This window comes from Palaemon carinicauda, chromosome 18, assembly GCF_036898095.1.
Source record: "Palaemon carinicauda isolate YSFRI2023 chromosome 18, ASM3689809v2, whole genome shotgun sequence".
NCBI lineage: Eukaryota > Metazoa > Arthropoda > Malacostraca > Decapoda > Palaemonidae > Palaemon > Palaemon carinicauda.
The window spans coordinates 130,313,749-130,321,031 of NC_090742.1; the positions used below are offsets into that span (position 1 = coordinate 130,313,749).

The window sequence follows — 7,283 nt, forward strand, 5'->3', positions numbered from 1 at the left end:
CCCAAGAGATCATACAGGGAAAATATCTCAGTGAGAAAAGGAAATAGAGAAAAAAAATGCAAGAGAAGTAATGAACAATTAAAAAAAAACACATTTTAAGAGCAGTAACAACATTGAAATAAGTCTTTCATATATAAACTATAAGAACTTTTAATAAACAAGATAAAGAGAAATAAGATAGAATGTACTCTCAAGCAAGGGAACTCTAATCCAAGACAGTAGAAGGCCATGGTACAGAGGCTAAGGCACTACCCAAGTCTTGAGAACAATGGTTTGATTTTGGAAGGTCCTTCTCCTAGAAGAGCTGCTTGCTATAGCTAGAGACTCTTCTACCCTTACCAGGAGGAATGTAGCCACTGAAATATTACAGTACAGTAGTTGACCCCTTAGAATGAAGAAGAATTGTTTGATAATCTCAGCGTTGTCAGGTGTTTGAGGACAAAGAAGAATATGTAAAGAATAGGCCAAACTATTCAGTGTATGTGTAGGCAAAGGGGAAATGAGCCGTAACCAGAGATATGCATGCGTGGCCAGTCAAAGAACCCATAAACCTTTGTTTGAACAGTTGCTCAAAGGATTATTTTACTATGTCTGCAGTCCATTCAATTCTAATCCTGTCTATGTTGACTCAAGAATGGACACCATTTGAAAAATGTATTAATATAGAATGATCCCTCTAGTAACTCTAGTTATATAGTTGAATGGGTGAAATTTCAAAAGCTCAAACTTAATGGAAAGAGTTTTCTGTTGGATAGGTTGACAACTCTTTTGTTTCATGGTTTATATTACTTACTTTTTTAAAATTATAATAATCATAATTGTTTTATTTCATCTCAATTTCCCCATTTGTTTCTCGTACTGTACGTGTTTCTCTATTAGTGGCTTCAGTCTTGTTTCATTTTGCTTTCCCAACGGAAGTTGCAACCTGGCTTGTAATGATAATGATAACAATACTAATGGGATGTTGCATAGCCAAACGGATGCCTCATACTATTACACATGCAGTTGATATCCCATCCCCAAAACCAATATTCACATAATAATGTATTCCAGTATTCTTGGATATGTAAGCCATTCCATTCAAGTGCCAATGTCAAACCATCTGTTATGATAAGGGATTTAGTTTATCTCCCTATAAGCCTTTCTGTCAAAATATTCTAATCTTGCTTCTTCACCAGCATCCCTTCCTTCCTTAATTTTTTTTTTCGGTGTCAATGAACTTAGATGTCAGGATGCCAGAAAACTTTAAATCAATCAATCAAATTCTTTATTTTCACTTAAATCAAAACCAATTCTTATCGGCCAACTCTTCTATGCTCTTTTTCATTTGTTAAGTCTATAACCACAAATCAGATGCCTAATTTATTTCAGGAAGCATTTTTTTTTTTTTTTGCATCGCTTTGTCGCTTTATATAAAGTGATTTTATTAGTTCACAACAGAGGACATCACTAAATTTAATTCACCCTTTCGGCTGAAAATAAATTCTCCCAATACAAGCATGACAAACGTGAAAGGAATTTGCTATGAGTAACTAATGGTAAATAGTATTTCAGAGAAATATCAATAATTATCCTTATTTATTTCCTTCGCCAAATACTGTATTCATGAATCTACCAGTTTTGTTACGTAGAGATAAAGAGTAGAGGATCTTATCTGTATATTTAGATTATGATATATTGTGAGAATATGCAAATCAACCTTTTGCAAATTATGAAGACATATCTACATAAGCCGATAGGAGAAATTATACCCTTATTATTATTATTATTATTATTATTATTATTATTATTATTATTATTATTATTATTATTATTATTATTATTATTATTATTATTAATTTATGATATTGATTCACCCTACAGCACCGGCACTGGTGAATATAGAAACATCACATTCCCCATCTCTGGTTTTTTTGTACCTTTCGCCATGAAAGTAAAACAATAAAAAACGCCCCCCACCCCGCTCTTTTGTCACATCAAAGATACGATCAATTCAAATAATTGAAGTAAAAGTGTAATAGAGAATAAATAAAGACTAAAATTCTCCTATTCAGAGAAGAACTAGCAACTAGTAAACAATAATTACCGAAAGAAATCTATCTTGTGGAAAGTTTAAAGAAATAATAATTTTGTAGATTTCGGAGCCAATGAGGATCCATTTTTTTTTTCTTTTTTTTTTTTGAGTCTGAGATTTAACGTACAGTCGAAAACTTCGGCCATTATACCCAAGGGCTGTAAATGCTCGAGCCCAATTGCCCTTCAAGGCAATCCTTTTGACGGCCCTCAAGGCAAAAATCCATGAAATGATCTGGCGCACTGATACCTGCAGACGTGCTCAAGATGTAAGCATCTGGCAGTGGGAACATTCCATTCCAGTCGCGTCTGGAATTGCCATGGCATCATGGAGCACCAGAGTCCGGCCGAGTTTAGGGGAACTATGCTGGATCTAGATGGACCATATGCAGGAGAATTTGAACTTTTATTCTTTTATCTATTATTATAGTTTTTTGGACTGGTGTTTTTGGGGGGAATAATATAACAGGGTGGATACCAAATGTCATTGATATACGTACATATATATTTGCAACTTAAGTGATATGAGTTATCGAAATTTAATTCTTATTTTTTTCATGTTCTTTTTTTCTGGATTGGTGTTTTGGGAGGAATAGCATAACATAATGGATTGCAAAGGTCATTGAATATGATACAAAATATCATTTAAGATGATATAAATACCTATTTGTTTACAACTTGAGTAAGATTTTATTACTTTGAACACGGTATATCTAATGAAAATATTCTCAAGCTTATATATATATATATATATATTGTTAGGAACTCTGTTATTCGGAAGAGATATTTAACAAAAATCCATTATTTTACCTTAAATATAAAATAATTTGTCCAAGCGTTTACTGGGTCTTCCAACAAAATTACTTTTACTACGATAGCTTGTAGGCTAAAGAGTAAAGTTTTACCAGCAATACAGAGAATAAAAATACACTTTGAGGGGGTAATTGAAAACAAAAGTAAAAATTAGGATTTATTACAAGAAGTTATTAGCACACATCCTCGAATTATTGGCTGAAGGCACAGTCACTTACAATTACAACTACCATTCAGACTTGCAGCTAACCTTCATTCAAATGATAGTTCGAGGGAAAGTATTGAGGGGAAGGGAGAAAAACAACTTTTACACAAAGTCAATAATAAGTGAGAGATTAAAGAAAGAAAGAAAAGCTTAACCTAACTGCACACAATATTTATAAAAATGTACCATTACATATATATATGGTCCCACGTTACGGACGAAAACACAATTCCAGCACTGAAACCGTTTAGTTTCGAAGGCACTCCGGCTTTAGTCTTCCCAAGACACTATTCCCCAACCACAAGGAAAAGTATATATTCGCGGATACGAAGAACAAACATAATCGGAAGCTTACTTTTCTTCACGACCAAGAGGCCTCCTAACGACTCTCAGAAGATCTCGAGACAACGGCCGTTTTTAGGATTCTAGGGACGTCACCATAACTAGTCGAGAGGACTCAAGACGTAGATGATGACGATGGTCTCGGTACACTTAGAAGCTCGCGAACACAACCGCAGCCACAAAAGGGGGTCAGGTGTATACATCCAAAGGACATTGATACATCAGCAGCAGACGAGTCCACTCGAAGCAAGCCTTCCAACAAAGTATACGTAGCAGAGCATTTGTGCAAGGTGGTGATCGCCACACAGATCAACGGGCCGTGAAAATAAAGGGCGAGAACTCCTCCACAAGAGAGCCGAAAACAATCTGCCCTCCATCCAGACAACAAATATGTAAATCGCCTCTTAAACAGTCCAGCGTGGCAGGAGACAGAAGACGAAACTACCAAAACACTCATACATGAAAGTAAAGAGAACATTTCATGGGCGGAGTACCAATTAGCAAATAACATTCGGTGGGGGAGCGCAACAATACAAAACTTGAACCAAGAATTCGAGGCTCAAATGAACTGATAAAATATTGACAGCAATTAATAAACAAATGTTTACTTTAATGGAGCCACAAGATAAAACTTAAGTAGCTGATATTACAGCCCCCCACCAATAAGAAAAAAAAAATATATTATTTTTTTTTTAAACTGAATTATGAACTTACATTGATAATAAAAGAAAGGGTAAACTTAAAGATAATTAGTAGAGTACCAAAGCAGATTCTAAACTATTAAAGACAAAAAAAAATGGTGAACATAATAATACTAAACATAATCTGAAATAAAAAAATAATTAGACTGCAAAAAAAAATATATATATATATATATACAAAGTAAACACTAATGACCGTCCACTCTCTCATAAACCCTGGACAAAGCATCAGGCACAATATTCTTCCTGCCGGCAATATGCTTAATGATAAGGTTGTACTCCTGGAGTACCAAACTCCATCTAAGTATTCGTGAGTTTTTGTTCTTAAAACGGTTAATGAAAATCAATGGGTTATGATCCAAGTAAACTTCTATTTGGGAGGAGTTATTTGATAAATAAATATTAAAATGATTTAGCGCTTTAATTAAAGCAAGAGCCTCCTTTTCTATTGTCGAATATTTCCTCTCGGCTGGTGACAATTTCTTTGAGAAGAAAGCTACTGGATGATTAATTCCTTCTTGGTCTCCCTGGAGAAGCACTGCACCCAATCCGGTGTCGCTCGCATCTGTGGCTAAAGAGAAAGGGAGAGAAAAATCGGGGGATCGCAAAAGAGGGTAGCTTGTCAGAGCGCCTTTTAACTTTTCAAAAGCCTCCTGACAATCACTATCCCAAACAAACTTTACATTTTTCTTTAATAGATCTGTTAAAGGAATGGCCAGATCAGAGAAATTTCTAATAAATCTGTTATAATATCCTACCATGCCGAGGAACCTTCTCACACCTCTCCGGTTGGTAGGGACAGGAAAAATCGTTATGGCTTCTACATTCGCCTTTTTAGGAGCTACTTCACCCAGACCAATTTCATGCCCTAGGTAAACAACCTTGGCTCTGGCAAAGTCACTCTTTCTCAAATTTATAACAAGACCACCTTTTCGAAGCTTTTCAAACAGTGCCTTAATTCGATTAATGTGAGTGGGCCAGTCATCGCTGTAGATCACCAAATCGTCTATGTAGACAACACCTCCTTCCAAATCACAGGTTATCAAGTTCATCAACCTCTGGAAGGTGGCGGCTGCGTTTTTCATGCCGAATGGCATAACCAAACACTCGTACAGTCCATCACCCGTCACAAAAGCTGAAATTTCCCTTGCCCGAGGAGTAAGACCGACCTGCCAGTACCCTTTTAATAGGTCAAACTTACTGATAAATTTAGCGGACCCTATGCGGTCGATACAGTCCTCCACCCGAGGCAAAGGATAAGAATCTGTTTTAGTAACCTCGTTGATTTTACGATAATCAAAGCACAGTCGATTTTGCCCTCCTTCCTTCTTTACAAGAACCACAGGAGAACTCCACGGACTAGTGCTAGGAGTTATCAAATTATGGTCTAACATGTATTTAACCTCTTCCTTAACTATATCCCTTTTTACGGGATTTAACCTGTAAGGGCATTGTTTCATAGGTTGGGTGTCCCCAACGTCTACATCATGTTCTAAAATAGTAGTCAATCCCGGTGCATCCTGAAAAAGGTCTTTATATTGATTTATTAAGTCAACAAGGGAAGAAGCTTTATCTGGATCCAAATGCTGAAATTTCAAAGAAAGGTTATTAAGGACATCAGAATTATTTGATAAAATATTTGGTCCAATTGTCAATTCTTCATCAACTTCGGTAACCACCTCAACTAAAGAAATTGGTCCTACTTCTACTTCTTCACTACTTCTACTAACATAAGGTTTTAACATATTTATATGGCAATGTTGAGACTTCCTCCTACGTCCAGGAGTCTCCACTAAGTAATTTACTTCACTCATTTTCTTTAAAAATTCTCCACGGCCCAGAAAATTGTGCCTTGAGAGGATTCCCAGGCATAGGAAGCAAAACCAGAACTCTGTCACCTGGTGAAAATTCTCTGTGTCTCGATTTTATGTCATAATTACTTTTCATTACAGCTTGCCCTTTTGCCAAATTTTCTTTAGCAAAAGACCAAGCATTTTGAAGTTTAGCTTGCAAATTCGATATATAGTCCAGTACATTTATTTCCGGGGTTTCCCCCTCCCAGTGCTCCCTGACCACATCAAGAGGACCTCTCACACTATGACCAAAGACTAGATTGAAAGGAGAGAACCCAATAGTTTCATTTGGAATAGATCTAATAGCAAATAATGCATATGGCAATTCTTTGTCCCACTCGCTACCAGTCTCGAAACAAAATTTCTTCAGAACACTCTTCAAAGTTTGGTGGAACCTCTCCACCTGACCCTGACTTTCAGGATGGTAGGGAGTTGAGGTTGTATGTTTGACTCCTAACTCCTCCATCTTCCTTTTGAAATTTCTGCTGGTAAAATTTGTACCGCAATCAGTTTGCAAAACCTTGGGAAAGCCAAACCTAGTAAAAAATACAATTAATGCCTCCATGATTTTCTCACTCCCTATTCTCCGTAAGGGAATAGCCTCAGGGAAGCGTGACATCCTATCTATTATGGACAAAATATACTCATTGCCACTTCGTGTTCGCGGCAACGGACCAACTACATCTACTATGACTTCCCTAAAGGGTTCCCCGACAGCAGGAATTGGAATTAAAGGAGCTCTAGGTACCTTTTGATTTGGCTTACCCACGATTTGGCAGGTGTTACAAGAGTGGACATGTTTTTTTACATCTGTGCGCATCCCAGGCCAGAAGAAATGTTCGGCTAACTTCTGAAACGTCTTCCGGACACCGAAATGTCCGGCAAGATTGTTCTCATGAGACAACCATAACAATTTCCTCCGATACTTCTCGGGAACTACTAACTGACGGACCACTTCTATCTGGTCAGCAGGAGCTTCCACTGCTCTACTGACCCTATATAGTAGACCATCTTCTTTAACAAAATAAGGTTTGGAGGAATCATTTACAATAGATTCAGTAGTCACATCATTAAATTCCCTTGATTGGGCTTCCTTCAAGGCCTCGGGTTCCCAGTCAACATCATCAAAAATTATACTACTCAATTTGCCACTAGTCACAAGGTCAGTTACCTGACTATTTACACTTTCTAAGTCTAAATCAATTTCTTCTAAGTCTACCCCCTTTGAACGGGAACGAGTGACAATGGAAACAGGAACACCAAACTCCAGCAAAGAGCCATCACAAAGACAGTCTT

The 7,283-nt window shown here is 36.9% G+C and overlaps 1 pseudogene; it reads right to left on the reverse strand.

Moving 5' to 3' along the window:
- LOC137657555 (putative neural-cadherin 2) overlaps nucleotides 1-5,528 on the reverse strand; it is a 121,711-nt pseudogene extending 116,183 nt beyond the window's left edge.
- Nucleotides 5,529-7,283: the final 1,755 nt, after the last annotated feature.